The following is a 26723-nucleotide window of genomic DNA, read 5'->3' as shown; positions in this document are numbered from 1 at the left end:
TATGTATTTCATCTCCTGATATGTAATCCTGGAAATAGGTTAGGTTATTGAAGTGATGGCCTGGCAGCCTAGTCTAAAGGCCCTTTTTTTTTTTTTTTTTTTTTTTGTTTTTTTTTTGGCTGTGTTTTCCTGATCTTGATCCCTCAACTCTGTGTGGCATAATGACTAAATTCTTGGCTGCTATCTTTTCTGTATTTCTTCTAAATTTCAAATTTTTTCTTTTCTCACTGAAAGCCAGCTCTTCCTCTGCCATTAAATATATAATTCTTTTGCACAAGCTAACATCTATCCTGTTGGTCTGTTTTGTTAAATAGCTTCCTTTACACACATATATATGTACATATACACACATATATATGCACATATATACATGTTACATATATACATATTTACATATATACTCTCTTCGCTCATCAGTTCTAGGCTCAATCCCCATTGAACTTTATCCTCTTCATTGGACATGTGATTTCAGTCTCCCTGGGAAATTTCATGTCTGGCTTCTCTTCCTGGACCTCTTTGCTTGTCTTCTTCCTTTCTCATCTTTGGTGTGACTGTGGAAGATTATTGCAATAATGGTAAGTCAAGCCTGTGTTTATACTCTTTTGCAATATAACACTAGCACTGCTGTCTCTTCCTGCCATTAAGAAGTGCCTTCCTTATCTTCAGCCCCTTGAATCTTGGCTGGTCTTGTGGTTTGCCTTGACGAATAGTGTATGGGGAAATGAAATTGTGCGAGCTTTAGCGCCTAAGACTTAGAGGATTGCAAATTCTGTTCTTAGTTTCTTGAAACATTCAGACTACGATGCTGTGAGGAAGCCCCATCTGACCTTCTGGAGAATGTGAGGCTATGGGGAGAACTGAAGCCAAGCCAGTAGCCATTATCAACTGCTGGACACATCAGTGAGGCCATCTGCTTTTTTTTGTTGTTGTTGAGGTGGGGGTCTCACTCTGTCCCCCAGGCTGGAGTGTAATGGCATGATCGTGGCTCACTGCAACCTTCACCTCCCAGGCTTGAGCAGTCCTCCCACTGCAGACTCCCTAGTAGCTGGGACCACAAGTGTATGCCACCATGCCTGGTTTATTTTTTGTAGAGACAGGGTTTTGCCGTATGGTCTCCTGGGCTCAAGTAATCTGCCCACTCCCAAAGTGCTGGGATTACAGGTATGAGCCACCAAACCTGGATGGCCATCTGCTTTTATATTCACTGAGGAGACTGGATTTCCACAGTTACATGTATGATCCCAGGATAGACCAGCAGAAGGACTTCAGAGATTGCCAACCCACTAAATAGTGAATCACAGTTGTTTTCAGCCACAGAATTTTGGAACGGCTCCTTAGGCAACAATAGGTAATAGATATAATCACTCTATTCAAGGCAAGCATCCTAGAGTATTATTCCCCATTCCCCAACTTCTGACTCCCTGTCTCCTCCAGCCCCTATAATCTGTGTTGTTAGTTCATTTTGCTTCTTTACATTTCACCAAGTCTTACACTGTGTAGTTATTGCATGTTTACTGGTCTGTGTCCCTGACTAAAAGAAGTTACCAGAGGGATAAAAATCTCTACCCTATTCACCGTTGTGTCGCTAACACCTAGTAGGATACTTAACAGACACTCAAATATGGTTTCTTTCTTTCTTTTTTTTTTCCTTGAAATTTACAAGCATATACACTTGAATCATACTGTATTTTGTAACCTGCTTTTATATTACACAGTGGAGCATGAACGTATTTCTGGGGCTATCGGTAGTCTTCTGCAACATTATTTTTTAAAGGCTATGCCTTTGTTGGGATGTATCATAATTCATTAAAACTTACACCCTATTTTTGACATATAGGTTGTCATCAGTTCTTCACTGTTATAAAAAAAAATACTGCCATGAACATCTTGTAAACAAATCTTTGTACACAACCTTCATTATTTTCTTACAATAAATTACTAAAAGTGAAATTGCCTTGTCAAAGGTTGTATGAAATATTCCTAGCCTGTTTATGATTATTACAAAAGAAGGAAAAAAATTAGATGAGCCAAAAGAAAATACAAATTGCCAGAATTATGGGTAATGTTATTGATTTATTCATATATTCTTTTTCTAAAATAAACATATGCTTCTTAGGATTTTTTTAAATGTTATTAACAAAACCCTTTTCTTGTCACTTGTGCTTTCTTTTCTGGCAAAGAAGCAGAAGTATCTGAGAGTGAACTTTGGTTTAAAGCCGATAAGAGGCACACAAAAAGCTTTTAATGAACTGCTCAGTCAAATATTGAGCAGACATTAGAGAAATTATACTTTTTTTCTTAGTACAAAAGGATCTTAAATTTACTTTGAGGTGCAATTCTATATTCTAGTGTTAATTAAAATTTTCTGAGAAGTATGCTATAAACTGGAGTGGGTGTTACCCTGTTGGGATATGCAGTTAGAATTTGTGTATTGTAGATCACAATGTAATATGCTTGGAGCTATCACCATTCATTTATTTCAACAATAGCTCTTTTTTTATATATTATAAGATAATAAACCTTAATATTTAAATAATACAACAGATGGAGATTTAATATTTCATTTATAAGGTAGATTTTGGGGCAGAAATATACAAGGGGATTTTTTTTTTTTTTTTTAAATCGGAATGGACTTGAACTTAAAATAATCAAACTGATTTAGTCCTGTTAAGCTGTTTTGTTTCTAGGATAAAGAGGCAGTCCCAAACCAGCTTTGAGAGTTTACTGGCAAACTAGTTAGGCTGAGTTGAGTAAAAGAAAACATTCTGTCAAAAGTAAAAACCACCTTTCAATTTATATGATACAATCTTCCAGCTTTACTGTTTGCCCACACTTTGTTTACTTTTTAAATCAGCTAACCTGGTAATGAGAATAAACCCATTTGGGGAATGTTGCCACAGACCAGTTGTGTTACAACCCACCCCATTCAGTTCTACCCTTTGCTAAATTTGGTTTTTGGTGAAGTTTTCAGTGATGAAATCTCAAACACTTCATAATTGCCTAATGCTTCGAAATTGACTGTGGAGGATAGCCAGAAATTGCATTTGAAGTTTCCTCTAAAAATTGAGGTAAAAAGGAATGTAACACATGAAAATTACAAAAAACAACTTTCCTTTCCTCAGAAAATATCCCAATTGGGTGATGATTTTGAGTCATTTTGGAAGAACAATAGTGTTCTGGTTTCATAGTTTCTGACTGGGAATGAGTTTTCCACTAAAATATAAAACGTCCAAAAAGGACTTTGTGTCAAATTTCACGATAATGCTATTTGTTACATGCATTTTTGTTCTTTTAATTATTTGGCTTAATTTTTGTTAATTGAAAACATAATGAGCACAGTAAACTTCTTTTTAAATACAAAAGAAAGGAAGGTTAAAAAAAATACAATTCTTTCTATGCCTTCTAAGTCTTCCTTCTCCCGGCATTCAGTGTTAGATATTTCTTGTGTACTGAGATATTCTATTGACATATAAGGTTATATGCATACTCAATCTTCCCCTCTTTCCCCTCCCTCTCTTCCTCTTTCTCTTACCCTCCTTCCTTTGTTTTTCTCAAATAGAAACATTTTATACACATTTTTCTACATACTCTTTCCACTTATATCTTGGGAGGTTGTTTATCAATAATGGAGAACAGATTTATTTTCCTTTAATCAACCAAGTTTGATTTATTACCCTGTATAATCCTGCATATATTCTTTATTTTGCTTTCTTTTGTTTTGTTTTTAAAGAACATAATACACACCTATGATTTAACAATTAAAATTCCACAAAAAGGATGTGAATGAATAATCTTGCCCCTATTTCTGTTTCCCCATCCCCTCCCGAAGGTCAGACTTACATCGGTTTCTTATATACCCTTCCCTAATATTTCTTTATGTAAATGGAGGCAAACACTAATCAATTATTTTTCTTTCATTCTTATGTAAAAGATAGTATGTCACATGAATCAGAGCCCCAACAGGAAACAGAATTCAACTAAGATAGTTCTACTGAGTAGATTTAATGAAATGAATTTTTATAGAGGTTAACAGTATTAAGGAAACAAAAAGAAAGCTGAGACACGCAGAGACTAGTTGGAAAATTTACTTCCCTTAGACCTGGGAGGGGAGCCAATAAAGGGGATCATACGGGTACCAAAGTTACCACGGGAGAGCTGGAGTCATGCAGGAAGACTGCCTCCAAGGCAGGAGTTGTAGTTGTTGTTAGATTAATCACTGCCAGATATTTGGAAGTAAGGTGGAGAGATACGGAAAAGAGATACCCTGACTTCCCTCTCTTCCCACACACCTACCTATGACCCCCATTTACCAAACTCTCTGGAAGTGAGATGGCAAGTAAGCCCTGTTGATGCAATTCAGATAGGGCATGCTTTCAGAAAAGAGAGCAAGGCAGGGAATGGTGGGGGCAGGTGGGGGTGTGTGAATTATCAATATGGTTAGAGATAAATGGAGAATAGCCAGATACATACCATATGTGCTATTCTGCACCCTGCTCATTCCCATTTCTTATAGCTTAAAGATGTTTCTGTAACAGGACTAAAGGAGCTCTCTCATTCCTTTTGTCCATTGCAGAGTATTCCATCTTTATTTAACATAATTTATTCATGCTGCCTAATTACCAAAAACACTTAGATTTTTGCCAGTCTTTTGGAATGTTATGATGGAAGCCCTCCTGCACACATTATTTTGTATATGTACAGCAGTCTCTCAAGGATACATTCTCAGAGTGTGATTGTGGAGTCTAGTTTTGGTAGATATTGCCAGATTCCCCTCCTCAGGGACGGTATCATGACAAAGTCTATGATGCCTTTTTCCACAGCTGCACAGATAGTGTGTTGTTGATCTTCGAAGTGTTTGCTAAAATGATGTGATAATGTAATCTTGAAATAATTTTTTTGGCATTTCTCTATTTTGAATAAAATTGAGCATCTTCTTGTACATTTAAGCAATAATGTGTTTCTCTTCCTATGAACTGTCTTTGTGATTTGCTCATTTTCCCGGTGGATAGTAATTATCTTTCTGATTTTAGAAGTTCTTCATCAAATAAGGACATTAATCCTAGGTGTTATTAGTTGAAGATACTTTATCTCATGTGTTTATTATTTTAACTTTGCTTCTCTTTTTCATTTATTATTATTTTTCAGACAAAGTCTCTGCTGCCCAGGCTAGAGTGCGGTGGTGTGGTCTCAGCTCACTGCAACCTCTGCTTCCTAGGTTCAGGCAGTCCTTCTGCCTCAAACTCCTGAGTAGCTGGGATTACAGGTGCCTGCCACCACGACCAGCTAGTTTTTTGTATTCTTAGTAGAGATAGGGGTTTCACCACGTTGGCCAGGATGGTCTCAAACTCCTGACTTCATGATCCACCTGACTTGGCCTCCCAAAGCGCTGTGATTACAGGCCTGAGCCACTGGACCCAGCTGCTTCTCTTTTCTAAAATGGAGATTTATTTCTTGTTTTTATTTTTAGCATCACATTTATCAACTTTTTGTGTCATCTAGATTTTTGAATCATGGTGAAAATGCTCCCTCTACCACAAGGTTATATATGAATTTGCTCAAGCTTTTTGCCAAGTGTTTTTAAAAAAGTTTTATTAATTATATTTATAATTTTAATCTATTTATAGTTTATCTTTCTCGCCTCCTTTCTCAGCCCTCTGATAGTTCTTTCAAAGCAACTTAGTTGTTCCAACATTCTATATTAGATAACCTATATTTACCTGATGGATATGAGATGCCACTTTAATCTTTACTAGTTCTTTTATTTTAAAAAACTTATTTCTGGACCTTCTAATCTGTACCACTGGTTTATCCACTCCTAGACCAGAACTACATTGTTTCAGTTATTTCATGGAGGCTCCACCATATGTTCTAGAAGATGATAGGGCAGGTCTCACATCCTTGCTCTTCTTTTTTCACAGTTTCCTTGACTATCCTTGTTTAATTTCTTTGAGAATTTAATAATCTCCTTTCTGGTTTTTTTGTTTTGTTTTGTTTTGTTTTGTTTTTTTTTTCAGAAAAAACGAAAGCCACGTTTGTGGTATATACATAGGGATGATGTTAAATTTATTAATGAACTTATGAGACATGAACGTTTTGATTTTTTTATAGATTAGAAGTGGCAAATTAAAATTCTCAATGACCAGTTGTTATTTCTTATTGTAGCTTCTGTAATGTCTGTTGTAGGAAGTTGCTGATTATATTATTTGGTGTACGTGTATCCACAACTGTAAATTTCATTATGTGTTATGTTCGGTATTCTTATGTGCATTTTTTTGCTTTTCATCTGATTTTCATTGTGCCTGAAATTCATTGAATCCCTGATTCTTTGTTTTTATTTTCTTCAAACATCATTTTTTTCCATTTCAGAATTACTTTGTTTTGGGAATGTCTTTGGATACAGCATAGAGCTGGTTTTCAATTGTGATCTAATTTGAAAATCTGGTTTGTTTAGAAGGTGAATTATGTTTATATTTGTCAATGTGGTAGAGTTGCTATTAATTCAATATGCTTTTATAAATGTGAAGGTTTTACACAGTCTGTTTTATTTGCTTTTGAAATATGATTTTTCTGACATTTAGAGCAATACTTTCTGTTCTAAATAAATGTCTGTAGAATATCTCACTATCATGGCTTTAGTTACTTTGAACAGATTTAGTTACTTACTATGAGCAATAATTCAGCGGGCTTACGTTGTCTGTATTTGGTCATACTCCCTTTTCTGTAGCATCTAATTTTAGTCAAGATGGTTTAAATTTAGCATTTACTTTTGTATTTTGAAATATGCATATTCTTCCATTCTTGATTTCTTACCTCTGATTGATATACTTCAACTGCCATCTCATGGAGGTGAAGCAAGCAATGAGCTTAGTTTTGCATTTAAATGCATTCAATTTTACGGTCATGCTTTTTACCAAAGTTTTGTCCATGGTCTTTTGGTTGATTGGTGTTTAAAACCATAGTGGTAGTTTTCTCAGGAAAGACTCCTGTAAACTGTATCTTCTGACTTGTTAGTTGTTCAAAATTGTCTCTAGCCTTTATGTTTGGTGAGCTAGAAGTTGAAAATAAAATCACTGTCTCATGTTTTCAAGGACATAAAGTCCTTGGCTGTATATAAATCCCTTCAATTTATTTTCAGAAATAGGTTTTGATTCCATTTTGTGGTGGTGAATGTTGCTGGATAGAAGCCTAATGCCAGACTAATTCTCCTATAGAAGTGACTTGAAATGTTTGCTTGGCTGTCCAAAGAATTTTTCCTTGAAGTATTTTACTTGATAAATATCTTTGCTAGATATGTTTTTATACTGAATGACCTGAGTCAACTTTCACTGATACCCAGTATGCATTTTCAATATATTTTGTCTTTTTTAATTCCAGAATTTTTTTCATATATTCTAAAGTATGTGTTCTATAGTATTCAGTTAGTTTTAATCTTTCAGGAACTCCAAATATGCTTATTTTAGGACTCTATTTCTTGTCTACATTATTTTCTTTCTAATAATTTTAATGTCTAAAAGTTTTATTTCATTCTATGAATTTTCTAATTTCCATCTTGTATGTGTGTTAATATGCTTTCCACAACAACCCTTTTGCCTTGTTTACTTTCTAATTTTGTCTGAATTGGTAATGATTTTCCCTTTTCTTGTTTTTTTCCTGTTTATTCCTATTTCATTTCCTCCTATTAACTGACTGTCACCTCCTATGATGATCTTCCTTTATAGTTAAAACTACTTCATTGAAGTTGTAAAAATCTATTGTACAATATTTTGTTACAATTTTCTTCTGTTTTATGGGAGCATTTTTTTTCTGGTAAGTTCTTATCTATAGGAACGTTTTGATGCTCCTTTTCAAATATTTTTCTTTGTGAATTTTATGTGTGTGTGATTTTTGTCACCCATACCCAAATAATTCGAAATTTCCTGGACAGACATTTACATGAATTTTTTTATGGTGATAGTAGAGAAAAAGGGAAAAAGAAGGTAGTCCTTCTAGTCCTTAAATGACAGGACCTTTTTTTTGTTGCTATTTCTTTCTATGGTGCCTGTGCTAGGTATGTCATCTTGATCTCTACAAACCTGACTTTGTTCATGAGGATTTTTACCGCTTGTCTGACAAATCCACCTGTATCTTTTCCTGGCCACTACTGCCAAGAGACACAGATACAGCATTCCAAGAGGATCCTACCACTTCTAAAAGCATATTTGTGCTGAGGCTGTCTGGGATCTTCCATCCCTTCATTCTGCCATCATTTATTTGCGGCTGTCCATAGCCAGGTCCCCAGCACTCCTTGTTTCTTATGTCTTTCCTATTACCACTTCCTCTGAGGCTTTATGCATGGCAAAGCCACAGCTGCTTTTGGCAGCACTTACTCTAATTTGAGATCTGGGGTTTTCTCTGATTACTTGTCTCACTGAAAATGATTATTTCCATTTTCATTTTTATGAATGTTTTTTGGAAGTCAACATGGAAAAAGATAGAAGCAAGTATTCCTCACTAAGGATTTAACTCTTTAAAAATCATCTTATCAAACTTGGCCTTTGAGAACCTGGTATCAATAATGCAGAAACACAAACAGATGAATAAAAGACCAACTACTATGAATAACATTGTTAACAGAAAATCATGGAGGCAATTCCAGAAATGTAATTGAGTAGGCAGAATGGATGAGGGAATTAGTAGAAGCTGGTTTCCCTTGATTACGGAGGCTTCTTTCTGAATTCATGAGGAGATTCTACTAAAGAAATCTGTGGTTTGTTGGTTACATTTGACGTGAAAAGAAAATAGTCCAAAAGATGTAATATATTGAAGCCAAGCATTACTGAAAGGAGCAGTGTTTGTATCAATCCACTCTAGATCTTTGCCTACTTTCTTAAAGAAATTCAACTAGACATGTTAGAGAGCTCTGTGAATTGAGTAAGTACATCATCAAAAAAGAATGATCATACATAGTAGATATTTATCCCTTTCAAATCATTGTACCCATACAAGCTGCTTATCAGTTAATGGATGGAGACTGGCATGGTTTGGCTGTGTTCCCACCCGAATCTCATCTTGAATTGTGGTTCTCATAATCCCCGTGTGTCATGGAAGGGGCTAGGTGGAGATAATTGAATTACAGGGGCAGTTCCTCCATCCTGTGAGACAGTGAGTGAGTTCTCATGAGATCTGCTGGTTTTCTAAGTGGTCTCCCCTTTCACTGGACACTGATTCTTCTCTTGCCTGCCACTATGCGAAACATGACTTTGCTCCCCCTTTGCCTTATGCCATGATTGAGAGGCCTCCCCAGCCATGTGAAACTGTGAGTCCATGAAACCTCTTTTTCTTTGTAAATTACCCAGTCTTGGGTATGTCTTTTTCAGCAGCATGAGAATGAACTAATACAGAGACACTCAATTTCACATCATTCTTCTAATTACAGAAAGTTGCTTGTTTCAGTAGCAGAGATGGCTTTACATGAAGCTAATGCAGAAATGCTCACATTCATGGGACTATTTCCAGGCTCAGGGAAGAGCCTTAGCAATGTGTATCCATGGTGATATGGCTCTATAAAGTTTGCAATAGGAAGCTATTTTGACTTGAAAAGATAGAGTTTTCCCAAGTCCAACTTCCCTTTTGACTTACTGCAACATTGTTGGGTAGGTTGCCAAGAATTTAATGTATCCAGTTAAATTACTCCTGTCCCAGTGCAAAATTGACAGCCAGTAATAATTCTACCAACCTTCTCCCTCTTTGCCAATTGAACCAGTGCAATGAAAACAAGTGAAGACTCATTGTACCACAGTATGAATAGAAATATATGGATTGTTAAAGATGTGTGAAGCCAGAAGCTAGGCGTTAGACACACAAAATTATTATAAATGGAAGATTAGGTTCTCATCAACACCTTATCAATTTAGAAATTTTATCTGCCAGGAGTAGTTGAAAATGCAGTGTGTATAATTAGATATACCTTGTGCTCTTTTTAAATGGAAACCAAATGAAATAAAATTTTCATAGTTCTTGTGTTTGTAGGAAATAAATCCATAGTAGTGCTATAAATAGCAAGTATGTTTATATGCAAAGTTGTATGTCAGCTTTTAAAATTTGTCATTTGTTGTGACTTTCCTCATAAATACTTATGTTTGTACTTAATTTTGTATTTTAGTAGTGTCAACATTTTTTTTTTTTAACCTTTTTCCTAAAGAAGGCTCTGAAAGCTGTGTGAGCCTCAAGCCCCACAGAAGCTGGATTAGCTTCTTTACAACAGGATAAAATCAGAATTTCCCATACCAATAACTGGCTTCCAATTGAGATGGAGGAGAAGGGATCCCAGCTGCCAGTTCTCAATAGTTTCTGTATTTTGGATGAGTTTTTAAGAGGGAAACAAATCTTCAGTTTACTTGGGGAAGAGTGTAGGAAAAAGAAAAGGGGATACCCTGCTCTTTGTGATATTTCCTGTTTCTCTTTCTTAGACTATGTCGAATAAGAATGGTTTGAGACTCCATCAGATTCAGGATGACTTAATGCTTACCTTGAATTACATAGAGTCCTATGGAGGTTAATTTTGTCCTTAGGTTTGGGCTCGTGAGGTCTCTGCCTCAGGCCACTGGCCTCAGTGGGTCCCTGATGTTGGAGAGCCTTATTAAGATGTCCTCCATTTCTTGGGATGGGCTGCAGAACTGCCATTCAGACAGGAGTTTTGAGCATAGACCATAGACCTTGTCATGTGTGGGTCCTGATCATGGAATGCACCTGTCCCAATTTTTTTCTTTTTTGAGATGGAGTCTTGCTCTCTTGCTCAGGCTGGAGTGCAGTGGTGCTATCTCAGCTCACTGCAGTCTCCGCCTCCTCTGTTCAAGTGAATCTCCTGCCTCAGCCTCTCTTGTAGCTGGGATTCCAGTGCTTGTCACCATGCCTGGCTAATTCTTTTGTAGAGATTGGGCTTTGCCTAGGTGATTTCGAACTCCTGACCTCAGGTGATCCACCTACCTCGGCCTCCCAAAATGTTGGGATTACAGGCGTGAGCCACTGTGCCCGGCCACACCTGTCTCAATCATCTGTGTCTCCCCCTCTGGTGGCTAGGAGTAGCCATAACTAGCATAACCATAGGGAGTGGTCATCCTGAGCCTAGTCCTGGACCTGCAGGTCCTTGGTCTCTCTTCACTGGAGGGCGCTCTCTCACTTTCTACCACAGTCCAATGGGATCTTCCTGGGTCTCTGAATAAGCCCCAGTTCCAGGAGGGCAGCAAGATGATTGCTTCTGCTAGTCTTTGTTAGATAGCTTTCACAGAACTGCATGAGGCTGGACAACCAGAATATGCTGACATGCTTATTTTGAATAACTCTCACTTATACTAGATACCAGATGGGTTCAGGGTTCTGGACCGTCAGCAGTCTGTTGATGACTGGTGGATTTGAGTCATGTGTTGTGCTGGCCTCTGCCCATCAATGTTCCCATTGCAGTGCCCTCTCTGGTCCATAGTGCCTGAGAGCGGTGGGAGTGGCAGAAAGTATTCCTTATCATGTGTATTTCCCAAAGCTGGCACCCACGGCATTTACTTCATCCCCTCTGCCAGCTTTATGCCAGTGTCAGCTGGTCCTCCTGGCGTGGCTGTACCTATTTCCTCCTAGCTTTTGAGACTGTTGCTCCCCAATACTGACAGGTCTTTTGGGTAGACGTTATCTCTGAATTGCCTCCTATCCATGTGACATTGAGTTTTCTTGGTTCAGTCTTATGCAGTGATAAATAAAAAGCAGACATTCCTATGTGAATGGGAATCCTTTTTTCCCCTCTGCTCACAGGTCTAATGGTAGTATTTGGAAGGCAGGGGTGCAGTTAACTCGAAAGAGATCACATTCTAGGAATGCAGTGATTATGGCCCAATGAGTTCAAGAAAAGACATGTTTGGAAAGTGTATTCTGCATTTGTACTTGAAGATTTTGAACTGCATGCCCGACAATGAACTCACATATCCTGCATACTTTAGATAAGACTTGAATTTGTGCCCATCAACTAAGCACAATAATAACCTGAGAATTGTATGAAGCCACTATTTATAGATGCTGTAGCATCATTAGTAATGATGTAACCTGCATTCAAGAAGTTACTCTGCAACTTCTAAGGCAAGATCAATATTGTTTCCATATAAACAGGTTCTAAAAAACCATGAAAATTTGAGTGATAATGACGTTTCTGTCTTTTTCTTGAAGTGGTAGAAAGTAGCCAAGAATGGTGCATCTGATGATTAAAAAACACAAAGGGTTAGTTCCTGGATCTGAACCAGAAGAGTTCGTGCCTGGACACTGTAAAGGGTGTCCCCATGCAGATTGCGCATGAAACAAATATGCAGGTACCTCTTTTCTGCCCAGTCTTCCAAATCTTCATCAATATATATACATCAAAAAGGTTCACACGTTTTTAACAGATTTAATTTTAACACAGTTTTAAATCACATTGTTTACTTAGATGAGGACCCCATAAAAAATAGCCTATGGACTCACAGACTCATACAGGTGTCCCTGTGGGAGGTAGGACATATGACTAATAAGATCTGGTCTCTGCTATACATGTGCAACACAAGCTTTTAAAATTATCTTATTCAGGGAGTGCTTCCCTTTTTTTGATGAAATATTAGCTGCTTGGTCATTCCTATTTTAATTTCACTATATCATATAATTAGAAGCTTATTCATAATGATATAAATTTCATTCTCAAATTGCCTCCACTTACAATTTTACTATTTGTTAATTAGTACTGTTTCGTGTAGCTTAGTACTTGCTTATTTGTAAATTATTTCACACATATTTACTTGCTGTTTCCAAATATAAAATCCTTAAATGAGATATTTTAAGTCTTTGTTTTTCAGTGTGAGAAAAAGGCTTTGATAGGTAATATAAGAAATAATTGTCAGAATTGGGCTATAAATATAAATTGATATAAAGAATAATGTATGAGAAGGCATTTTGAGCTTTTAATTTTAATTAAATACAGAGTCTAATTGCCATTACATTTTGGTTCAGCTTGAATGTAGTATTGGAAAACATGGGGTAAAGTACTTCATTCTATGCTGATCTTAGTGAAAAAGAAGATGAGTCTTATTGCATTAAAAGATACTAATTTTATCCTTGCTCCTGACTTTGAAAGTCTTGATGGAAGGTAGATCCATACCCCTTCCAGTTCAGAAAAGCCATCATCACTTATCATGCTGCTGTTTTCTATTCTGGTGCAATCAATCCAGTTAATGTCAAGTACCACTGACAAGAGTGTTCATGATTCAGTCATCTGGAGGCATTTGAAGGGTTGGTACAATGACTTGGATTGAAAAATAAACAGAAATAAAAATTCCTCTAGTCTGAACTTTCCTGTAATTTCAGTGGCCTCCCTAGAGCTGTAACTCAGAGACACGGACAGCGAGGCCCTTTCCTTCAGAAGATAACATCACCAACTCACCTACACAAAGTGGGTATGAATATTCCATGCCTGGCTGGAGGTGGGTGCTCTGCTTTCAGCTTCAGCATAAGAATGGTAGACTTGGCCCAAAGTGGCTAGTTGTTTGTTTACTGTACACCTACACTGTACCGTGTAACCTCGCCCCATCTCACTGGACCAAATTTCTCATGAGGGCGGACACCATGTTTGTCTTCACTGATGTTTCCTTTGCACCTAGCACATGGATGTGTAGCTTGTAGAGGACCTTACTCTATATTTAATGGTAGTCTACTGATGTGGCTGAATTCTTGAAGGGGCAAACTTGAAAGTTTACTATTAGATTTCACAGCATTAAAAAGCCTCTAATGATATTGTTGCCCCTGAGAAGAAAAGTACCGTATCACTTTGATGGACACCAATCAGTGGAAATGAGAAAGATTCATTTATGATTGTTTCCTGGCTTCAGATGAATAACAAAAGATTGTACAAAAGATTATGGGGGTATAAAAGGACGTAATTTCCCTTTATTGTCTATTCTTGTTTTATAGTTCTGATCACTCTTTTCTCAATCTTTTCTCTCTCTCATCTTTTTGAGCTACTTATGAAGTTCTTTTGGCTGGGTCAGGCTACCATTCAAATTATGCCTTGTTTAGATTACTTACCATTTTTTGGTTACAAAAACCATTACCCAGGGTGAGAGGGGGAAAAAATAGGAGGGCAATGTAGATTGCTCAGGATTTACTTTAACACTCTTTCTGTCCTCATCACTGGAGTCCTCTCTCTTTCCCTTTCTCCTCCACCCCACCCCATCTCTCTCTCTCCCCCTCTCTGTGTTTATTTAGGTAATTATGACAAGAATATTAAAAACCTCACTTGGGCATCAGTAACCTCTAATTCTTATAAATACTCAATGATTGAATGAAGGGATACATGCACTGAGCAGGGCGTAGTATATACCCTTGATACCCTTTGGCTTCAAATTTCCTCAGTATTCTGTCAAGAATTTTTAGTAACAAATCCATTGTTGTGTAAAATTGCATTTTTAAATTTCCCTCCTTGAAAGACTGCGTACCTGACACATTTTGACCAATTACTGATTCTTTTCGTAACTGGGCTGTGCTGAGGCAGCTTCTGGACACAGCACATCTTGTAATTAGATAAATTTGAGTTGATTTGTCTGAAAGCAGCCTAATAAATGACACTCTGCTTGTCATGGAAAAATCTCCTCTTTTATTCTAGGGGCGTAGGGGGTCTTGTATTTACTTGTCCTGTTAGTCAAAAGAAATATGGATATGCTTAATTTGACCTTTAAGCAGACATAGCTCAGGTGCAACTGTCTTTCTTTATACAACTATTTGGCAAACTTTTCCTCTCTCTTTGATAGCACTAATTCCTGATTTTTTTATGCCTCAGTCATTAAACAGTGGTAGGATACAAGAGCACCAAAGAGTATGTGACATTTAATAAATGCCAGTCACGGAGCAGGAATAGGGTCAATTTGAAATGTAATTTTTATAGAACCTTCTTAACTCCAGGCCAGTCATTTCACAGGTGGATTTGACCATTGTGTGCATGGTGTGATTTCATGGCCTTCTTGAGAGAGCCTTGATTTAACTCTCCTCTTGGAAGACACTTTCCCACAACCTGCTAGCTGCTGGAGGAAATTTTATTTCAGCTGTTGACACAAGTATTTCTAGGAGGGATTGTACAAAGATATTCTCAAATGCTTGACTTTTAAAGGGTCAGAAAGCAGATTCTAGGAGGTGTGGGAGAAAACGTCTATGGGGGCAGTAATGTGAGAATGATGAGCAAGGCAACTAAAGTGGTGAAAATGAAGCAGAAATGGAATTAAGGTAGCAATTTCTCTGACAGCTAGTCCTGGCAAACACAAAATAGAATCTAGAATTTTTGTCTGCCTCCATGGGGCATTGATGAATAGGCTTTTAGTCACAGAAAGTCTCACCAGTGTTATTCAGGTAGAACAGATATGCATGATATCTAGACAGAAATAATCTCAGTTAACACAGTGTTCTGAAAGCCACTGAGAGCATGCCTTAGCTTCTTTTGGTGTCCAGAGTATTAAATTCATTGCAGTTCTTAGGTAGGGCAAATTCCATCTCAATACCTACTGATAACAAAGCCCAAAGAGTTGACCTATTCTATTGTGTGGGGTGCCTTCTTCATGAAAATATTCTTTGGAATGTTTGTGTAGATGCAGTGTTCCACCCTTCCACTATTTTGAGGAAAAAGTGTTTTTTTTAAATTGGGATACAAGGAGAAAATTGGTGCTACACTGAGCAGAATGAATGAAGCAATGATATGTCTTGTGACATTAAACATCTCTCTATAGGAATAGTTCAGGGTGTTACATAAATCATTTACTATCAAGAATTGAAGAGTTTTTTAAGTGTAGATTATATCTGTGATTTGGGCAATAAAGAATAGAAAAGATATTATGTAAATTTCTATTTAATGTTGATTATTTATGGATATCAGGAAATGAGCTCTCATGATCCCAAAAAGATCATAACAGTTTACAATAGAGTCTTCTCTGCTTTATGATACTTGGAACAATGGGTTATAATTTGCACACAAATATTTTTCCTCATAGTTTTCAATATTAATCAGAAAAATTTGTGAGTAACATTGAAAACTGGGGAAAATACATTAATCACAAATAATGTTAACATTGGGGGTGGGGCCATGATGGCCGACTAGAAGCAGCGTTATCAGAGTCCTCTTCTTTCATTGGTTCTCCATTTAAAGAACCATAATAGCATGTGAATCCTGCATTGGCAACTGAGATATCCAGGCTCTGTTATCAGAACTGATTAGGCAGCTAGTGTGACCCACGTAAAGGAAGGAAGTTGGTGTGGTACATCGGCCCACCTGAGAGCCACAAGAGGCAGAAGAGCCCCTACCCCTCAGAAAAGGGAGATGGAAGTGAGTGTGCTGCCCAGCCTGGGAAACTGGACTTTATCCATGGAGCTATGCAACCCACTGATTGGAAGATCCCACTTGTGAACCCACAGCACTGGGACCTAGGGTTCCAGCCACGGAACCATGAAGATTCTAAACAGTCACTCAGCTAGAATCCGCTTAAGTCTGCTGAGTTCCTGGAGGAAGGGGCGACTGGCATCACAGTTGCTACAGCTGCTGCTGCCTGCTGTCTAAGCCATTTGAGGTCCTTGGGGGAGGGGCAGCAGCCAGGACTGGAACTAATATCTGCCACACAGAGCAAGCTGCCAAAGCAGGGCAAGGGTGGCGGCCATCTCTATAGCTGCAGGCAGTGCTTTTTGCCTACTAGAGTTAGGGAAGCTGGATGGCTTGTGTCCCCCTCAGCCCAACACACCTGCTGTGGCAGACTGCTGCCAGAGTGCCTCTTCAGGCCTGACCCTGACCCATCTCTCCTCACTGGGCAAGGTCTCCCTACAGGAACTCCAACAACTCCAGTCAGGGGCTCAGGAATGGAACTCAAATCTCCCTGGGCCTGAGGGTCTAGGAAGGGATGGCTGTAGTCTCTGTGGACCAGCAGACTTAGTCTTTTCTCCTGGTAGTTCTGAGGAATGCTGGCAGCCCAGATGAGCAGCTTTCCCCCCGAGTATGGCACACCTCCTCCACCAAGGGGCAGTCAAGTACTTCATTAAATGGGTCTTTCTCCCCGTGTCACCCAACTGGGTTGTCGGATGCCCTATACAGGAGCAATTCTACTGGCATGAGATCAGTGCCCTTCGAGGTCAGAGATCCTAGGGAAAGGAGCAGACATCCATCTTGGCTGTTCTCCAGCCTCGTTGAGTGACATCTCCAGGTGCAGGAGTGAACCAGATGAATAGGGCCTGTAGTTCTCCTTAAAGCCATCCTTCACATCCCTTGTTAGCTGTAGTCGTAAGTATTTTATTCTCTTTGTAGCCATTGTGAATGGGAGTTCATTCATGATTTGGCTCTCTGCTTGTCTATTGTTGGTGTATAGGAATGCTTGCGATGTTTGCACACTGATTTTGTGTCCTGAGGCTTTGCTGAGGTTGCTTATCAGCTTAAGGAGTTTTGGGGCTGAGAACGTAGGGTTTTCTCAATACACAATCATGTAATCTGCAAACAGACACAATTTGACTTTCTCTCTTCCTACGTGAATACCTTTTATTTCTTTCTCTTGCCTATAAAGACACATGCACAAGTATGCTTATTGCAGCACTATTTACAAAAGCAAAGACATGGAATAAACTCAAATGCCCATCAGTGATAGACTGGATAAAGAAAATGTGGTATATATACACCATGGAATACGATGTAACCATAAAAAGGGATGAGATCATGTCCTTTGCAGGAACATGGATGAAGCTGGAAGCCATCATCCTCAGCAAAGTAATGCAGGAACAGAAAACCATAGACCACATGTTCTTTTATAAGTGGGAGTTGAGTAATGGGAACACATGGACACAGGGACGGGAACAACTCACAATGGGGTCTATTGGGGGTGGGGGTTGAGGAGAGAAAACCTAGATGACGGGTCAATAGGTGCAGCAAACCACGATGTATACATTTGTAACCTACATGTTCTGCACATGTATCCCAGAGCTTAAAAAAGAAAAATTAATAAAGAATATTTGATTAATATTGAAAATTATGGGAGAAATAATCAGCATAATCAGCTCTATTAGTCTGAACCTAGCAATATTTTAGGATACCTGTCTTGGGTCAGGGAGTGAGAGATTTCATTAATTCTTTATTGAATGAGCCCTTCAAGGAGTAGCTGGAATTGATAAATTCTTCTAGAATCATCATTTAATCACTCATTAATAGAGGGTGGCTGGAAATAACTCTTGGAATGATGTGAAGAAGGTGGAAGGAGAGTGGAGAGTATTTCTTTTCTTGGAGCTACTCCAGGAAAAAGCCAAGATGATTCTCTGTTAAGATGAAGCTGTGCAGAGATGAGTGAGACTGGTTAGCATACCATGGCAAATAGAACTTTTAGAATCGTGAGAGGACTTAGAAGTCATTTCTTTGAATTCTTCAGGGAAGTTGATAATGAAGGACTGTCAATTTTATAAAGAATTGAGTCTCTTGCCATTTCAGAAATCTGTGGTACTTTATACTGTTAATATCACTTATTCTCATAATTTACCATTGTGTCCTGGGACACAAAGCAGTATACCAACCACTGCTTCTGTAACAGTGCTGTGAACTTCTAGAAGACGTTTGTTTTTCTTACTCACTTTTGTAGCTGTACCATGTAGTTCAGTGTCAGAGTTGTTGCTTAGTAAATGGTTGTCAAAGGCATTAATGGTTCATCAAAGTTATGAGCTAGTTGTGAAATGAGCTAATGTGCATAAAATAATAAATTATCAATACAAAGAACATGAGCAAATGTCCAATAAGATTCAGAGAATGAGAACATTAGATATTGTTTTCTTTCTGGGAGGCTTTCATGGAGGAAGGGTAACAGGCTGAGCCTTAAATATAGAAATAATTTAAAATACTAGAGGGTATGGAGAAAGGGGAATGCTCATACACTGTTGATGGGAATGTATATTATTAGTATAGCCACTATGGAGAACAGTATGGTGATTTCTCAAACTAAAAATGGAACTATCATATGATTTGCAATCCTACTACTGGGTATATATTCAAAGGAATGAAATAAGCATGTTGTAGAGACATCTGCATTCCTGTGTTTATTGCAGCACCATTCACAATAGTTAAGGCATGGAATTAACCTAAGTATCCATTAGTGGATAAATGGATAAAGAAGATGTGGTGCATATACACAATAGAATATTATTTATCTATAAAAGAGAAGGAAATCTTGTCATTTACAATAACATGGATGGAATTGGAGGACATTATGTCAAGTGAAATAGGCCAGGCACAGAAAGACAAACACTGTATTTTCTCACTGACGTGGGAACTAAAAATTACTGAACTCAGAGATTGAGAGAAGAATGATAGTTAGCAGAGGTTGGGAAGCATAGTGGGAAGGGATGGATAAAGACTGGATGGTTAATGGGTATAAAAATATAATTAGATAGAAGGAATAAGATCCACAGTAGAACAATAGGCTAACTATAGTTAATAACTTATTGCATATTTCAAAATAACTGAAAAAGTGGAATTGAAATATTTCTAATGCAAAGAAGTGATAAATGATTGAGGTGATGGATACCCACACCAGTTACCCTGATTTGATCACTTGACATTGCATGCATGTATCTAAATATCCCATGTATTTGATACATATGAACAGCTATGATGTATCCATAATAATTAGATATTTAAATGTAAACTACAATAGTTGTGGGTATAATACGCTATTCTTGCACCAATTTTCCTACTTCTGTGGTGTTCCCTTTTTGGGGGCGTAACATTGATTTGACTGGGAATCCAAGAGGAAAATTTATGGCTTTGGAGGAAAGAATGATATCAAGGTTGGTGAATAGAAACAGTGCATTAAGTAAACCCAGGGAAACATGCAAAAGTCACTAGCAATTTTTGGAGAGATCAATGACAGAGAGAGAGAGAGGGAAAGAGAGAGAGAGAGAGAAATTGGCATTCTTTTGACTTACTGATGAGAACCAAGAACACAGTTAAGTTTGGCTAAGTTAGAATTTTAATAAAGGTTGAATTGTGTATATTCCCCTCCAGGGTGCCCAGCAATAGGGTTTCCAACCTTAGGATGATGACAGTTTACAGGGATAAGACTATACATGCTAATTAAATATATTGTAATCAGAGTCAGAGCAACATGTGGTCTAATTAGTTCCACATTTGGAAATGACTTAGGAAGGGTTTGACGGTGGTTCATGAGCTAAATAATTTATATTGGTACAAAGTGGTGATATTAAGCCTGCTTATCCAAGATCGCCTTTGAGTTGCTATATACTTGGTTCCTCTCACTGGTTTAATCACATGCATTGTAAGTCTGAAGTTATATTGTTGCATGCCTACCAACACTGCTGCCTGGAAAAAACTTTAGACAGGTGACAGATAATTCTCCTGTTGATCAGAATAATTTGGTTTGGGTTCAGAGTACAAGGACTTGGATAAAGGGTGTTTCTTTGCAGATTTTTGGTATAAAGAAATAAATAGAATGCCAGAGAGCTCCAATACATTTTTACTGAGTGTTGTCTCCCATGTCTATTCTGATAGGAATAAAATAATGGCAGCTATCTCCTTTGAAATGAGGGCTGGACATTACCACAAGGAAGAGAGCAAAAGGAATGCTTCTGCTTTTTCTTTTTTCTTTTTTAGAGACAGACTCTCACTCTGTCACCCAGGCTGGAGTGCTGTGGCATGATCTCTGCTTACTGCAACCTCTGCATCCTGGGTTCAAACAATTCTTCTGACTCAGCCTCCCCAGTAGCTGGGACTACAGGTGCCCACCACCATGACTGGCTAGTTTTTGTAATTTTGGCAGAGACGAGTTTTCACCATATTGGTCGGGCTGGTCTAGAACTCCTGTCCTCGGGTGATCCGCCAGCCTTGGCCTCCCAAAGGAAAACCAATTGTGAAAAGATGGAGTGTATGGAAACTGGAAACTTGATTTCTCTATCAATAAGTCATGGCCTCCCTGTACCTGCCTAGTCATCTGCTTCAAGGTGATTAGATGGGTGCTCTGAGAAAGGTGATAAAATAACCACCTGTTTTGGAAGGTATTTTGCCACCCTGAAGATCATAATCTCTGACAACTTGGGTGAGTTTGAGTTTCTGTGCTTCTACCCATTCTTGATTAGGAAGGTGGAGGAAATAGGGAAGGTTAAAGAGGATAGAGTGATGTTTAAGCAAATATCCTGGCACTTTTGCAAGGTATTCCACCCTCAGGAGAAAATGAGAGGGATCTCTGAAATGTCAGAGATAAAAAGATCAAAATTTGGATAACTGTCAAGGATTTTAGACTTTTCACATGATAGTAAAGTTGGGATGGCTTTGAAATCAGTTATCATAAGAAGATGCTCTGAAGGTGATACATCGTGGTGTTTGCTAGTTAAGTGTTTTAGCAATGAATACATTAGTTTTATTAATAAATATTGGTTATGAAATATTAAATGTCTTGTAGAGTCAGGAATCAAATGTAAGTTTCTAAAGCAAACCAGTATTGTGGAACATTTGGTTTCCACACTCTGGTTCCCAGGTCCAGCATGTCAGTAGCATCAAGTCTGCTGTTCAAGGTACTCCCTCTTCATTCCAGTCTGCTAGAGGGTTGGATGTGGCCAAATAGAGGCCATGAGAGAAGAACGGGATCAACAATTATCTTCTCCTCTCATCTACACAGGCATGGTTTCAGGAAAGAACCAGATATCAAGCTTTATACCATTCTGTGATTTGGATGATTGTGTTGCGGTAATCCCCACTAATTACCAAGTAGTTGGCTAATAAATTACATCTGATATATTAAAAATTCCTGGAGAGAATATTCTACACGTACTCTTTCTACCTACTCCTCCTCTATGTACTACGATCCAGCTTCTCCTTCCACCATGGCGTTGAAAATTTTCCCTCTGTATCATCTATATCCTTCTTATTTCCAAATACAATGAATATATTTTCTTCTCCCACTCAGCCATTTATTACCTCCTTATTACTCTTTATTCTCTCTTGACTTTGTAATAAGAGGTTCTTCTTGTTCATTGTTGTTGTTTCTGTCTTTTCTGTTGGTTTCTCTCTCACTACTTATTCCTTATTTAGGTGGTGGTATTCTTCAGGATCCTCTCATCAATCTACAACATTCTCATCAACTTATTCTCCGTAAGTAATTTCAATATTGTTTTTATCTGCTATCAACACCTTAAATTACTATCTCCAGCACAGATATCTCCTACCAACTTGGGATGTGTATATCTAATGGACATCTCTACCTGTATGATATATGAGCATCCCAATTCAGTATGACCCCAAATGAAGAAACTGTCTTCTTCTAAAACCGCACTTAAGACAAGATTTTAGTTAGTAACACCACTATCCACTTATATAGCTATAAACCGGTGAGTTGTGTATAAATGGTGTGTTTCACGACTCTTCTTAGTGAATACAAAGATGTGAAATGTATAGTAATACTCTAAGTATAATCACACCTGTCACCCCCAGCTACTTCAAGCAGGGACATTATTCATTCTACTTTTCTCTCCTACCTCCAGAAGACTATGGGGTGTGGTGATCAGGCCTTACTCAACAGCTCTGCAGATTCTGTGTTCTGGTGCACATTGCTGTAGTCCTTTCGGCTCCATGGATCACTCTCACCCTGCTGTTTATGGTTATAACCTTCTGTATTTCTCTGCTGTCATCCTTGGCATTTTTCAGATCTGCCTTCTCCATTGGGCCTTTCTTGAATAGCTAGTATCTCACTCTTCCTTCCAAACACACAGCTCACATCCTGTGTGTGTATTTTTCTACTCTGCACTCTGGATGACCACCTTATTGAACATTTTTAAAAGAATTGTCAGAGTTAATGGTGTCTGGGCATGGGAAGAGACAGTGTCTGGCTCAAGAGATAGGCAGAGTCTCATTCAACCTGGAGCTGCTGCTCTTTCTGATTCAAGGTACCCAGCATGCAGTGTGCATTATGCTAAGCTTGCTACTCCATCTGGCATATACTGACAGATTTTTTTTTTACCACCGCATGGTGATAATCTTTCAGGGACTTAATTCTCTGACTCCTAGGTGACACACTAAGATCATGAAAATTTCATAAACTCTGATAAGTAATTATGGTTGAGGTCAAGTGACTTTTTGGGACCCATGACAATCAAAGGATGTGGCTGGGTATCCATATTCCTGCTTCAGTTTATGGTAATCAAGAAGTTCCCTACCTTCAGAGACCATTAGAGAGGAACAAACAGAGGGCGACCCTGCCTAAATCACTTAGCACCCAACACTTGCATCTCTACCCCAGGAAAATATGAGTTTCACAGTTCTGAAGTTGAAAGAACTCTGAAAACTAAGATGTTCTCACCAATCATTTGGCAATGAAATCTGACCTGGCTTTAATTCCTTTGAGGCAGAACTGTACTGGACTGAAATGAAGTTACCTGTTTATTGATGTTACTTGATATGAATACTCATACTTTACTGAAGAAGTGTTAGTAAGTTTGAGTGTGGTACTGGTGTCGACCCCCCTCCCTGGGCTGCAAAATACATTATGTATATTGATAGATATGTTTATATATATTTATATATACATAAATGTTTATATGTATACACACACCATATTTTTTGTATTAAACCCTGAAACTTTTTTCTAAAAAATATTCTTGTGTAAAGTGGGCATTAAGATGTTATTATAATTATCTGTTTAAGTATTTCATGTAAGCATATACAAGAAAACATTGTAGTTTTTAAGAAAAACTTTATATCCAGTTCCTAGATCAATGTTTAGCTGATAGTAACCCCACATATAGTAGGCACTTACAGAAATGAATATTGCATAAGGGCATTATTTTTACATTATAGAGGAGAGAGCTGGGGCCTAGATAGATAATACAACTTGTAATGGATATTTGTGTTACTTTTCCCTGTATAGCAGAGGGTGGAAGCCTAGAAACTACATTTTCCAGCAGTTTTTGTTTAGGTTCTTGCAATATGAGGCTCTCATTTGGGATTAGATTGGAAAGCAGAAAGAAGGTAGAAGATACTCTTTTGGCTTCAGAATGGTGCAGATTCCTACAGAAGTGATAGTGATGGAAGCAGAAAGTATGGCTACCTGCAGCAGTGGAGAAGTGGAGGGGGCCCTCTGGTGGAAGCTTGGTTTGGAGGGTTTCAGCAGCAGCTTGTGGTGGCACAGAGTAATAGATAGCACCACCTTGCGTTAACCTCTCTTTTCTACTATAGCTTATTCAGAAATTTTGTAATGCAATTCCTGTCTGCCTGAAAAGCTTACAACTGGATTTGGTTTTTCTGATTAAACTTCTGACATTTTTGCTTTAAGTCACACAGTAATTAAGTTGCAAAGTCGTGACATGGCTTAAGTCTGCCTGACTGAAAGGCTTATAGCCTTTGAGCACACTGCCTTCTTGCAAGTGTAGAAGAAAACTGAGTAGAAGATAGTTTTTTGTCATCTTTGTCAAGAACTTAGATTTCAGCTAAGAGTAGACATACCACACTGTAGGAGGAATGATCCTTCTTGCTAATGGCATTCTAATCTCCATATGCATAAAGTCAGTCCCACACATACAGTTTCCTCATATTTTTTGAAGGTTAAAACTGAGCTATCCTTTTCTAGATGTGAAAGACAGAGTTCAGGCCTCGTCTGCCCAGCAAGTCGGCTATAGGAAAACAAATCAAGTAAGTGATCTCCTTGGGAAGCTGGTGTTCTGAAAGCACCTCGAATGCATGTGGAGTGTGGAGTGAGTTTTTCATGGTTTAACTTAACGGCATTATTTTCATAGCAACAAAGCCAAAGTCAAAGAGAAACCATGCCATGCAACTTAAGAGGCTTGTCTGAATTTTCAGAGCAGCTGTTAACACTAATGCGGAGTCAGAGCAAGACGGGAACTCATGGGGGAACACTTAGTGAATAGTAGGCAGCATAGCAGGTGTATCTGAGCTGTTTGCTATTGGTAGGAGAGTATATACATGTGGAGCGGAAGGTGGTGACTGAACTTCTTATCTAACTTTTCTTAGTTTCAATCTCTTTATCTTAAAACACCAATATTACGGGATCATTTTGAAAAATAAAATGCTCAGTCAGTGTGGGCTTATGGTAGATAAAGCTTAATTAACATTTCTCCACCTAGAGTCAGTCAAAATATTTATAGAGCATTCTCTAGTTGCCAAGCATTGTTCTAAGTGCCATGAGCAAGGTAGTTTGTCTGCTGCCAAGAACTGACATCTAGAATACACAGCTTTCATTTTTTTAACACTCTCCCCCATTTTCCTCAGCTCTCTCAAGTCCCTAAATTATCTTACATCTCTTAGCAAATTAAATAAGTCATGGAATTATTTAATTAATAAGTCATGGAGGAAAATCAGATGAACTGTTATAATATCCAGCATAAAATGCCTTTGAAACATCTGAGAAAGGAGACTTTATTAAAGGACCGCTTGTAGTCTCTTTTGTGGAACTTGGAGGAAGCAGACTAAGTGAATTGCAAAATCAAAGAGTGTTAGATATGAGAAAAAATATACGTTCTTATTCTCTTACAAATGTCTCAGTTATTTTGTTGTGAATGTGCCTTTTTCTTGGGCTCTTGTATGTGGGATCTCTTATGAAATCAAGGATTGAAGAGCTTCTGTGATATTGGGGAAGTATTTCTAAATGTCCTACTGTCGAGTGGGTACAGTGGGAATTGCCTGGCTTGCTGACGCATTTAGACGGTGATTACTGTTGACATGTTTGAGTTCCTTGTTTTGGAGGAAAGCAAAGGAATCTTCACTTCTTCTAAGCAGGATTTGTTTTGTTGTTTTCTACTTTGGCAGGGTGTCAGTTATTTGCTAATGAACTGCCAGACTGGGTTGCACTTAACTTCCATGTCTTTTCTCATTATTATGAAATAGCATTTACTATTTTTTGCCCTCATATTTCCAGGTTGAAATATGTCATATGGCCAATTTACCTAGATTCAGGGTAGTGAGAGGCCAGGTTGGCAAGCACTGTCATGAAGACTTCTACCAAGCTCCTCAAATGAACGTGAACTTTTCCAAATTATGTAATTTTTAAGCTGGTCTGATAGAAATGTTTCCAATTTCTATATTTTGTGAAAAATGAAACATTTCTATAGAGATTAGGCTACTTTCCTTTATAATTAACGTGTCTGTGCATTTAAAGATATTTAGATAGAGCAATCCTTGAGGTAGGTATAAGAAATTTGAATACATTTTTTTCTCCATTAAACATTGGATTTCACTAAGTACATTTGAAATTCACAAATCTCTGTTCACATGGATATTAAAACTAAACATCGGAGTCACCAAAATTGTATATCCCAGTGCTTTTCAAACAGTCTGTGGTAAAGATCCAATTTCCAATATTGCAAACTGATAATTTTATAAAATAGAAGTAAATTAATAGAAATGAAGGCACAAGGACATTCAAAATACAAACCCATCTTAAAAAAAGATACTAGATGCAATAGATGTAGAATTACTCTGTCAAATTGCATAAAAGTTTCTAAAGATGTATCTTCAGTTTAGTTGCTTTTGAGGGAGCAGTGGCAGTCTGCAGACTCACGTCATCCTGTGGATCACACTAAGAGTACACGAGGCAGCCAGTTTTACCTCTTAGGTTTTGCCTGGTTGTATAGACCACATCAACAATTATATCTCTATAATTCTGTTTCTTCTTAGTTTACACTAATTGCATAACTTCACCTATCCCAAGAATCCTGCAGAG

At 38.0% G+C, this 26723-nt stretch overlaps 2 long non-coding RNA genes across 2 annotated transcripts in view; one reads left to right on the top strand and one right to left on the bottom strand.

Moving 5' to 3' along the window:
- Window positions 1–8375, bottom strand: part of LOC116561692 — a 12592-nt gene extending 4217 nt beyond the window's left edge. Inside the window, exons 1-2 of the long non-coding RNA XR_004273560.1 lie at window positions 8363–8375; window positions 5084–5088 (exon numbers count right to left, since the gene is read on the bottom strand). This is a non-coding gene — a long non-coding RNA (uncharacterized LOC116561692). The remainder of the gene's footprint in view (window positions 1–5083; window positions 5089–8362) is intronic.
- Window positions 1–16469, top strand: part of LOC116561691 — a 20600-nt gene extending 4131 nt beyond the window's left edge. The window contains exons 2-3 of the long non-coding RNA XR_004273559.1: window positions 5166–5171; window positions 16459–16469. This is a non-coding gene — a long non-coding RNA (uncharacterized LOC116561691). The remainder of the gene's footprint in view (window positions 1–5165; window positions 5172–16458) is intronic.
- The last annotated feature ends 10254 nt before the right edge of the window (window positions 16470–26723 follow it).

This window comes from Sapajus apella, unplaced genomic scaffold (genome assembly GCF_009761245.1).
Source record: "Sapajus apella isolate SASKATOON/1434 unplaced genomic scaffold, GSC_monkey_1.0 scaffold30, whole genome shotgun sequence".
Lineage (NCBI taxonomy): Eukaryota > Metazoa > Chordata > Mammalia > Primates > Cebidae > Sapajus > Sapajus apella.
This window is presented reverse-complemented; position numbering and strand designations above follow the sequence as displayed.